The sequence below is a fragment of the Pecten maximus genome, chromosome 6 (assembly GCF_902652985.1).
Source record: "Pecten maximus chromosome 6, xPecMax1.1, whole genome shotgun sequence".
In the NCBI taxonomy this organism is placed as follows: domain Eukaryota; kingdom Metazoa; phylum Mollusca; class Bivalvia; order Pectinida; family Pectinidae; genus Pecten; species Pecten maximus.
Window position 1 is genome coordinate 21,178,374 of NC_047020.1, and position 12,453 is coordinate 21,190,826.

Sequence of the window (12,453 nt, forward strand, 5' to 3'; positions counted from 1 at the left end):
ACACATTTTTACAGTCACGAGTATCATGACTACATCAAATTAAAGTCTCTACCAAAATACAAGATTTTTGTTTGTTTTTGTTTTTATATACATGTATAAGCAGAGACCTCTATATACTTAAAGTCTCTGAGATAAGCAACCCCGTCTATGATAAACACAAATAGTACAAGTTTTCGTAGAACCACTTAGTATATGTAGACAAACACGCTATATGTATTTATAATAAGGTTATATCTATTGTATATTATCGGCCAGTATTGTTTATCTTTGGTAGGTCATTTTCATACCTTAATATTATTATACCTACATAATAGATAAATAAATAAATAAATAGTTTAAATAAATAAATAAATAGATGACTGATAAAAATACTTTAAATCGATAACGAATAAACAGAATAACTTAGAAGAAAGTGTGAAATTCGGTTTTGTTAGATATACATACAGTTGCCAGACACGACGGTTTCAGCTTTATATATTCCTTCCCTACCGATATACAGCTATTATACTTTGGAAAATTGCCTTTATTAATTTGCTGCACGCGCATCCACGTGTGCCCCCTGCCAGAGAGGAAGGGAACTTGAACGTGTCATTATCACTGTTGATAATTAGTACAGACTACCCCCTCCCTACCCCAGAATTAACGGACTGGGATAAGACATTACACGGAAACAACTACCGAGGGTAACGCTGGGATTACACTGTACTCTTATCACAAAAGGAAGGCATGTGTATTGTAAATAAATGTTCATCCCTTGCAAATTATACCAACATATACAGTTTTTGTATAATTTAATTAATGCTTTTTGAACCTAAAGAAATTACATGTATATGAAAATGTGTTTCTTACTGCAAAACAAGACTGACTGAATGGCGTGTCTGTTTTATTTACACGTGTTGATTAGAGATGAAGACTAGTATCAGTCACTGAAAATGTCTAATGTCTGGTCTTGGGACCAGAGGAAAGTTGGACTGATGAATAAGTAAAAGATAGATTTAATTTTTCTTTGAAATTAATTCGAACCTTGTTAGAATTATCAGTATGGGATGGCAGTTTGAAGGTATGCAGATATTGACTCTGACTGACCCCGAGGGGTTGATGGGCGGGACCAAAATGGATCAAATTGACTGAAATTTAAAAACTCATCTTTTTTCCCAAGACACAGATATTGTAGAAGCAAATACTCTTCATAAATGGGATAATTAATAGCACTGTATCATACAGATGCTTCGTTCTTCTAATATTCGGGGCAAATATTTTATCGCAGTGAATGAGATGAATCATGGTTAAACTGTAACTATGAAGATCTTGACATTTGACACTGTGGAGGGGGTACTTATTTTGTCAGATATACTAGTTGCGAAAATGACCCACAAAAGAAAACACATGTTCCTGTGGTTATAACCGGCCGAAGGAAAGGACACCAAACGCCATAGAGGCCCCAACAGAATGGGTATGCAGGTAAATGAAATAGTTTATAATAATTAACGATTACGAGTCCTGCTTGTGTCTGTAAAGCCGTTACACAAGGCATAGATACAATACTTTCCTCTGTTTATCGGTAACTTAACTAAGTCATTGTGTATTACATCTATTGCTATGCCTGAACAATACACACGTAATTATACCCTGGCTTGATCACTGATCCAAACAAAAGTACAACTTTGTTATCGTCAATAATTACAAAATATTTCATTTGCTTTTTCTTGGGCCGGTATAACCAACGGAAAATGTGTTTTCTTTTGCGGTATTTTTCACATCTACAAGCTGTAGTATATGAAAAAGCAAACCAAGATTAATGTGTAATTTTGATGTATACATCTTATTATTCAGTGCATATGTAAGGTAAAATAATGTACTTAATACTTTAATTTCACACGAATACATAATATGTGGATATTTAGAACCACAAATATGTTTTTCTTATGTAAAATGTGAATAACTTTTATGTAATTAACTATTGTATGTGACGAGGGCGAGTAAAATTAGTAGACGGACCGAATGGTCATTTCGTCTCAGATTCACAGCAACTTATTCTGTGTTTAAATTTAAGTGGACGTCTATATATACAAATTTATGGTTTAGTGTTACAGATCCTTATACTTAGACGAATTAGATTCTTGTGTTTCCGTTGTCAACTACCACGTCATATTTTCGAGAACATGACATTACCTGAATTATCATTATCGATTAATCCATCATATTAAATAAATAAAAAAGATTTTTCTCGCTGACCTAAAAAAGTAAAGAAAAGTTTTTAAAATATTATTTTTCTTAGGCAAATATTATCAAAACTATCAATGCTTATTATCTAATGATCAAATTGGCCTGAAGAAAGAAACAATATGTAAGTGATCATTTATTGTCGACATTCACGGACCTAAGACAGTCCTTTACACTCTGTTGTCATACTGTGTGGGCAGTAAGTTTTGTAAACCACATTCCCTAAAATCTTTATATTATATTGTGAGGAAATATTGTGTTAGTATCTGAAGAATGATTTATTTATATACATTATTTTTGTTATTGGATTTCAAAAAAGTAATATTCTTACCACCTCCCCTTCTTCCATGCTGCCACCCCGACTGATCCGAAAAAAACCTTTTGTATTGTTGACTATGAAATACACACACCCCTTCATCACTCATATTTGAAATGGACACCCTGGGAGTAAGGCGGTACCACCCGTGGTCCGTCACACGTGGCCCACACCAGCCAGTAAGAGTGGCTCCCAGTATCAGGTGCAGTATCGGATGTGTATTCCTGATACTACTGATAACATTGCCCGATCATTACAACGCAATTAATTATTATTTCTGAATAGGGTGATGTCTTCTGGGGTGCCAAACAGTGATAGGAGGTGTAATAGTTTATTGTGTGTGACAGAAGGTTTCTTCAATTTCCGTAATTGAAACTGTAATTTTGGTGTTAAATTTGAGAAAGAATAAATAAAGTTAGGTATTTTGATACATCTCTTGAAAATGTAAAAACGTCGTATATACGAGTTTGTGGGAAATAGTTTGTACGTATTTAATTTCATAATGCATTATTCAATTGTGATAGTTAAAATTAAAAAAAAAACACCTGTTCGTATCTAAGGTTAGCGTCGACTACTTGTGAACAATCTATTTTTCGAATCACATGTGGTGATCAATCTAAAGCGAAGTTATCGCATTTAAATCTATACATGAATAATGAACAACATGTTTGATTTCTATTTGAATGAAATTCAATTAATTCCAAGAAAGAAAAAAAATCCAAAAGTTTAATTTTTTCCGCAAAATTCCCCGGTAAGTAAATTTCTAAATACATTTTTGTATATAAATAAATTTGGCATTTACACAGCTTCAACTTTAATTATCCACTATTCTTAAACCAGGCCCGGACTATAAAAGAAAATTAGCGGGGCCTAATTATGAAACTCTCTGATTTTAAGCTATGGTAAAGAGCAGAGGCAACTTTATTGGTAATTTCAAACATACCATAAAATAACAGACTATTATCCTTGGAAATTGTTGTGGGTGATTAATATGTTTTATGGCACAGTCCACACAAGTTTGAGTCCATGTAAATGTTTAGTTTATAAAATAAAAGTTTGACCTGAAGTAACCTGACAGTGGTTCTCTCCCCTTTTACCACAGTTTTAGATACGTGCTTCATTTATAATCAAGATACAATGTTTGTCGCTTCCCATCCATTTCCTATGGTGCGATACAATCTTATTATCTTATTGATATGCCACGGTATGGTGTTCGAGAGTTCTCAATACATCTCCCATGATGCAATGCGATGATCTCCGTTATCTTCAGGGTTCAATGTGATGCGGTCCTTTTGTTTTTGTTTTTGTTTTGTTTTCTTTCTTACTTCCTAGAAGTCAATGCTACACCATTCGTGTTTTCCAATTGTTCAACGTTTCCTCCATTTGATTCCATCTAGGTAACGGACACTAAGATGGCCGCTCGCTTCCCAATCGGTCAAATCTGTAATCACATGTTCTTTCATTATCTCCCTTGATTCAATACCGATGCTCTTCGTCTATCCTCAAAGCTTACGCCCTCCATCTATTTCAAAATATGCATTGCGATATCATCACTATACCTGTTCTTTCGAGAGATACTGATGGCCTTTAACTATACACTTCACTTCACTTGTTTGGTGTCATGTAATGTAATTCTTTGCTTTCCCAAGGCGCATTGCCATGGTTAGGCCTAATGGAAATGGAAATCCTTCATCTCAGATTTTGCAATACTTTGGGGTTTTATTTATCCAAGACAGAAACGTAAAGCATTGCCCTTTATTTACTTCACATATTTCAATATTAATGCTGTACCATATTTTTATTTTATTTCCCATGGTTCAATGCGGTATAAAACTTGCTTTCCATTCATCCTTATTGCACAATGGAGGTTAAACATATCGGAGTCATGAGAGTCATTTGTCAGTGTTGCTTAACATTTTAAAGAGCTTTGATGATGCTGTATGACCCTGTTCTGGTGAATGTTTGTCAGTGACACCAATAAGTGTACTGTCTATTACGAGGAAAGCCATCAAACGCTAGGTTTCGTAACGTCCCACAGAACATAGAAATCTGGGTAAGAATGTCTTTGATTACTGACTCGTAAGTAATTAGCCGACAATTATCGATAGCAATACTGCATAGGGTGTGCACAAGTAGATGAGTCGATCCCTATCTATCTAGTATTACTCCGCGGTGTATAAGATATCGACAAGAGTCCTATCGCGTTACACGAACATCATGAGAAAGATAATGGACTCACATGGGACGGACTATCTACTAATTAGAAATCAAAAGAGTCCGGATATTTGTGTACATATACCAGACTTGCTAATTGGGCACGTGTATATGTGATACACTGGTTCACAAGGACGACGCTGTACTTAAATGTTGTTAGGGGGAAACCATGCGTTGATTTAAACTGACCACGATGCCCCTACCTACAAAATAAGTCAGAAAGTAGGTAAATAGGTAAAGAAATGATACGAATAATAAACATACACACACAGCAAGTCTTAATTTAATTTCAATAAAACTTTTAAATGTGAACGCGGGTGGATTTTGTTAAAAAAGGTTAATCGAGTGACTTCGCAGTACATGTTCTAATTTTCTACACTTGATTCAAAAGGACAATGGTAAGTATTACAGCTCCCGTAAAAAACAAAGGAACAACGGAATTCATGCAAGTGCCAATATATATTCTCGAGGTTATTAAATTCTAATGATCATCGCAATGAATTCAACACATGACTTAATCTCTCGAAAAGTAACAGCGAAGCTAAGTTAGTGATCCGGATATCATTGTTATTATCGCCTTAAGGTGACAATGCTATGCTGGTTTAAGACTCCAGTTAGTTAACAAAACAGGGATCAAACAATAACAGTGACAATCAGAATATAGGACAAATAATGATCAATGATAACAACGGAAATAAGAAACGAGCAATCAATATCGATAACGAAAACACCCTTAATAGCATTAACATTTATAACAAAAACATCCCAAAGAGAACACCCAACATTGTCAATAAAAAACACAAAAATAAACCATCCAACTAAAAGAAAAGACAGTGACAATGTAGGCAGTAAAAGAACAATTAATCAATGAATGCCAATCGTAACGAAGGAATGTGATGACAATTAAAAACACAAAAAATAATAATTCACCAGTGACAAAAGAAAACAACGAAATACTTCAAAGGGGACGATGGACGCAGTAAAATCAAGAACACTTCATCATTTAAAAGAAATACATGAAAAATAAGAACATTTCAACAATAAAAAAACCACCAAAAAAACAAAACAAAAAAACAAAAAGCAAACATACAAACAAAAAATACAACAACAAAACCCCAAAACAAAACAAAATAAAAACAAAAACAACGAACAAAAACAAACGAAAATATGAAAAACAAGACCTCTTCATGAAAAACAAGATCACTTCAACACTTAACACGAAAACATGACAAAAAAGAATACATAAACAATAGAATCGTAAAAAAAGACCAACTCAGTAGGAACAACTCGTACATCAAAGTCATGAAAATGATGTTAATTCACATGCGAATTTATGATTAGTATTACTGAGGAGTCATGAAAGGACGAAACAGCAGGATAATGCATTTTTCTATTCATTATTCGATACACAATGTATCTGTTTCTAAACTTATGTTTAAAGGCGGTCTTCACCCTGTTCTTATATACGATACCTCTACAACAGTGCCAGTCGACCACGAGACTAATTCAACACCAAGACAACGCAATTCAACGGTAAGAGTGAAAACATGCAAAACATTATTGATAATGGAATAGAGGAACAATTCAGAGACAAATACTAACGTATGTTTGACGCCCCTATTGTCTTGTGTTTCGCTTAAACATCCGTTTGAGATTAATGGGTGGTCTGCTGGTCGAAGGTTTTTCACGTCTTTTGGTTTGGTTTCGTATTGGTTAACGTCCTATCAACAACTAACATGCATGTGCATGTTTTTGGGAGGCTGCGGTATATACATGTTTGTCTTTTTGTGATAGCGCAGAACTGGTGTCATCTCTATAGTGCTACCTCACTGAAGTATACTGTCAAAGACATCATACAGGACAATCCACCCGGTCACATTATACTGACAACGGTTGAACCCGTCGTACCACTCTTTAATTGCTGAGCGTTACGTATGAGTAGAAAACGACCGTTTTTTTTTTAGAAACTGATGTATGTTTCGACCAGCTGACAGAACCCAAAGCCTTCTTCACAGGAGCGAAAGTTTAACTATCATCATACTATCATGACAACCAGCATTCCAGTCATTATCACAACTGTAAAACTGAACATAAAAAAAGGCATTACCAGTGTCGTCGAAGAGGGAAGTCATGATACCAAGTTACTTCGCCTCTTACAAACTACGCAATTGGGACACTAGCCACGATTCTTACGCCCTACATACAATTTGTTCTCTGAGATTCCACATTTTTGATGGGTACTAGGTATGCTGAAATGTATTAGAAGGCAAAACAGTTGTATTATGCAGGTATGTATTCATAACTCCACATTTTTTGCAACGCCTTCTACAAGAGAGACAGAAATGAAAACAAAGCATAACAAGGTGGAAAACTATTACGACAGTTCAACAACAACGACAACAGGTCCACGAAAAACAAGTACATACAATGTTCTACAACAGGAACTACAACGTGGAATATAAAAAAAGTACATACAATGTTCTACAACAGGAACTACAACGTGAAATATAAAAAAAGTACACAAGACCATTTACATGGACAAGGGGAACACAAAATACTAGAGCACTCAACAACACAGATAATGAAGCACGTGTAACATAAACAATAAGTAGATATATCGGAAATACTAAATAACAATACAGCCTTGATATATCATGGGAATACGGAAATCAAGAATATTGACATAGCGGAGCATTTCAACTTGACGATGGACATAGTAAAATCAAGAACAGTTCAGCGGAAACAATGGAAACAGAAAAATGAAGAGTTTTAGTAAATAAATGATGTAACACAAAGAACAACATAAAACATGTGAATGAAAACTTATTGAGATCAAAGACTCATCAAGACCCAATGGAAGTATAGAGAATCCATGAGAAAATAAACTAGGACAAGGGAACCCGACATACGAAGGTGGAGGCGACAATTTGGATTCATAGACCAGGAACGATTCACTTATTGTATTAACTAAGACACTACTCTTTTTTGTTCTGATGACGGTTGGCCTAGCCATCCGAAACATGTAAACATATTAAAACCTACAAGTTTACGGACTCCTTTGTGTTGATGCCCCATCCCTTATCTATTTGTTATTGTATTAATATTAAAAGCTACTAAAACATAGAATTATGTTACGGACTCAAATCTTTGAACATGTTAACGTAACAAGAGAAAATCGCAATTGAAATACAACAAAATCATAGCCGGAGATTTTGCCAGCACTAAGTCACACAAAAAGAGTGTCTTAGTTTCTACAAACGATCCATTTGACGGTATCTCGGTAAGGGGCTTAATTACTTTGTGATTTGAGATGACACGTAAAGTCAGTATGCCATGCCTTTAATACATTGCCGTCATCTGAAATGGTCATAACTATAAATTCGTTTGATTTTTTATGACGGCGAGTTTCGTTTTTAATGACATTTCGTATTTTCGTCCCGCGCTGACACAATGACGGCGGAAAGGTGTCACTCCATAGAAATTGTAACTACCTATCTTAGTCTGGGGTCATTGAAGGGTCATAAAGGTCAAATTGCGGGGTCATGACGCCGTGACGTATGCACTGGTTCATCCATCATGCCAATAAGCTCCAAATGGATCACATGGCTTGAGGTTTTTTTTACTGTTTCGTTTTATTTTTTTCCATGTTGCGGTCATATTCTCGGAAAGCATTTTGTTGTAACGGCGGCGAACTTGATGATTTTTTTTGCCCTTTTTGTTGTCGGTAATATGTATATGTTATGGTCTATCTTAAGATGATTTTATATGAATTTTTGAAGCAAATAAACCAAACGAGCAAATTATTGAACTATATCGATTGAATTACTCTTGTTGTTTAAACGAATATAGCGATCGATTTAAATGATATTATTATCTAATTCTTTAATTCATATCAAGTGAAGATGCATTTTATGATGTATTATTGAAAATAACATTGGCTTTATTTTTACATTTGGGTAAACTATGGTTTAAATTACGGATATTGTCTTTTTTCGATGAGGCGACGAACACTTACAGTTACACATGAATATACAATTGTACTTTAAATATTTAAACTAAATAAACAAATTTTCAAAAATGTAATTTGCTGAACTAATTGTACAACATTAAATCATATTTTAAATGCCGGAATAATATTGCATCACTTAAATACATGTCCACTTCTCGGAGAAACAATTTTTGTAGTTTAAACATATTTTATTGACATATAATAATGACAAAGGGATTAGTCAGCAAGTTTTTCCAACTTATAGACGACTTCTCCCGTAAAAATAACAAAATAATAAACAATAACATAGTCACATGATGGCATATACAAATATTAAGAAATTCGATAAAGAAACGAAAATATAATGAGAGAGAGAGAGAGAGAGAGAGAGAGAGAGAGAGAGAGAGAGAGAGAGAGAGAGAGAGAGGGGGGGGGGGAGGGCAGGAGGGAGGAGGAGATAGGTACATATAAAGTTAAATGACTACATCGGGAAAGATCACGACATATAAATGTTTGGAATGGATTCAAATATACTTAATCAATTAGAAAAAAAAACATTTTTATATTATATGGATAAATGGAGCATTTTGGATTAAGTTTTTTTTATTATAGGAAAATAGTATGAAAAGAAGGGGAGGGGGGAGGATAGGAAGTGATGATTAGTCGAATCTTCCGACCTTCTCAAGAAGTTTTGCACAAATTTGGGCGATTTTTATATTGTCAGTTGAGGAGATATTCGTGTCACCATTGCAGGACCGTACCAGGTTAAATCAGTAATAAGAGTTCTGTTGTACAGGGGACAGTTAAGGAAAAAATGATGGGAATCTTCACAGGGATGTCCACATTGACAAGCAGGTGAATCAACGAGATTGGCTCTAAAAAGATCATAGCTTAGTGCACTTGCTCGATTTCTTATTCTTTTGTGTAGAATATTTAGTTTTCGAGGACCATAACTGATAAAATGCTTGTCATATATATTGTTTACTGTCATAGATTTTTTTAGATTAGATTTGAAGGAACTTAAAGTAGGCGAGTTTCTGATAGTGTTATGTAAGTCATTCCAAAGTTTTGAAGTAGAAGGAAAAAAGGAGTTTTTTGATAGTTGTAGACGAAAGTGTTGTTCCCTAAATAAATCTGCATTTCGTAAATTATAAGGAGCTATGTTGCCAATATACATTGGTAGTAGGTCGATAAGAAAAGTAGGTGCAGATTATTTACTATAGAATAGAATAAGGAAAGTTTCCGAGCATCTCTTCTCTTCGAAAGGGGTAACCAACCGGTTTCCAGATATAAGAACTCTTTTTTGTGAATATGGGCAGCCCTGTGACTATTCTTGCGGCCTCTAGATTTATCTTTTCTAATAACAATGAGTTTGTTGTACCGCAGTTGTCCCATACTTCACATGCATAAGTAATGGTCGTATATAGGTAAGGTACATTTTTTCTTATGTGTTCCTGTTTAAGATAAGTTTTAATTTACGGAGGGTGGCTATATATTTAGTTACTTTATTGACTATAGATTCTACATGTACGTTCCACTTACAATCATTAGAAAGAATGACTCCTAGGTGTTTATGGTGGTTTGTTATTTTAATCGGGGTATTGTCGAATGTAAAGGACGGAACAAAAGGAAGTTGTCTAGTTGATATTACGAGGGCCACGGTTTTATTAGGATTAAAGGACATAAGCCACTCATTGGACACCACTCATTGGACACCAGCATTTATAGGCTTAAGAGAGGAAAGTGAATCATTGATAAATACAGCTTGTTTTCTTTTTGAAAGATAACTAGCCACCCAACGAAGAAGAGGTCCAGAGATACCATAATTGTCGAGTTTATGTAAGAGGCCTTTGTGCCACACGCGGTCAAATGCCTTAGAAAAATCACAAAAAATTAAGATAGAATGTTCATAATTTTCTAAGGAAGAAATGACTGAATGATATATTTCAATAAGTTGATGTGTTGTTGAGTGATTTGGTAGGAATCCAGACTGATACTTATAAATAAGGTCGTTTTCGATTAAAAAATTGTAGATATGCTTATATACTACACGCTCAAAAAGTTTACCTATACAACTTAGCAGCGAGATAGGTCTGTAATTAGAGACAGTGCTTGCATCATTGGCCTTAAATATAGGCATTACATGAGCAATTTTCCAGCTCTCAGGAATATACAAGATGACAAAGAATAATTGAATATAAAAGAAAGTGGTATAGAAATTTCACTTGAGAGTAATTTTAGCATTCTGTGGCTAATACCGTCAGGACCTGACGCTTTTTTAACATCTAGAATTTTTATAATGTCTTCAACTTCACTGGAAACAATATGTATTTCTGATAAAATAGAATCTGTCCTCTTTTCAAAAAAGGGTAATTCTTTATCTATGACATTTTCTGACAGAGTACACACAGAGCTAAAATAATTATTCAACAGTTCACATTTCCTATTGTTGTCATATATAATTTCATTTGTAGTACTATCAAGTAGGGGAGATATATCTGTGTTTTTTTTTTTATACCTCTGATAAGGTTTCCCAGAAGTTTCCAATACACTTTTGGGTTGTTATTACTATTGTCTATTACTGTGTTAATGTTTTCATAAAATATTTCTTTAGCCCTCTTTATCATATTATTTACTTTATTCTTCATATGTTTGTATTTATTCTTATTGGACTCTGAATTATTATTAAACATTATTTTTTTAAGTCTGTCTCTTTTCCCTATATTACGTCTAACCATTCCATTCATCCACGGTTTATCACTGTCGCGTACTAGTATTTCTTTAGATGGTATACATTTATCAATAGCATCATGGAATTTTTCAGTAAAGAAATGACACATTTCATTAACATTTGAAAGATTGGTAAAAGTGTCAAACCAGGGAATACTGTTTATCATTCCTTTTAACTTATTAATATCAGTTTGATCATACAGCCACACTTTTCTTTTAAAATAATGTTTGATTTTAACAGGAATATTTATAATTGCGAAAACGGCATCATGGTCACTTATAGTTTGCTCAATGTCAATAACATCGGAAAAAATTACATTTACAGTATCACTTACAATGATAGGGTCAAGAAGGGTTGAGGAGGTATCGGTTTGTCTAGTGGGTTCGGTAATGACTTTGGTTAAATTATAATTGCACAAAATATCACATAGATCACCTCTAATGGGTTTAAGAATATTTTTTTTTTATTACCATTCGTTTCGTTTACTGATCAGTCTACGACAGCGAGACAGTAATTGTCAGTATTATAATGAACTTTCCCGATTTGATGAAATCCATATAATCAATATGCAGTGTATAACACTATTTTAGCATTTGTTGAGCATGGAAATAAGTACAAAAAAATATATACTAAAATGGATTGAAATGAAAAAAAGAAGTCACAAAACGTTACAACTAATTAAACTAATTACACGCACTTTAACTTGGTATTTCACTTTTTATCCTACATGATAACATCTCTTTAATCAACAAAATTTGCAAAGCATCCAATTGGTGATATAAGGAACCGTGAAATATATTCAAATTATTCATAAAAATCTCAAAACTTAATAACGAAGAAAACAAAAAATAAGATCTCTGTACAGTATTTGGTTACACTGTATATATATATATATATATATATATAGGTGGCAGTATAAATGTTATCTAGTTTTTAACCAGAATTCAACTTAAAACTAATAATACAAAAGAAAAAAACCCA

At 33.9% G+C, this 12,453-nt stretch overlaps 1 protein-coding gene across 7 annotated transcripts in view; it reads right to left on the minus strand.

The window, feature by feature from the left end:
* LOC117329220 (neurobeachin-like) overlaps positions 1–12,453 on the minus strand; it is a 313,249-nt gene that overhangs the window by 30,884 nt on the left and 269,912 nt on the right. The gene's annotated exons all lie outside the window — the stretch shown is intronic.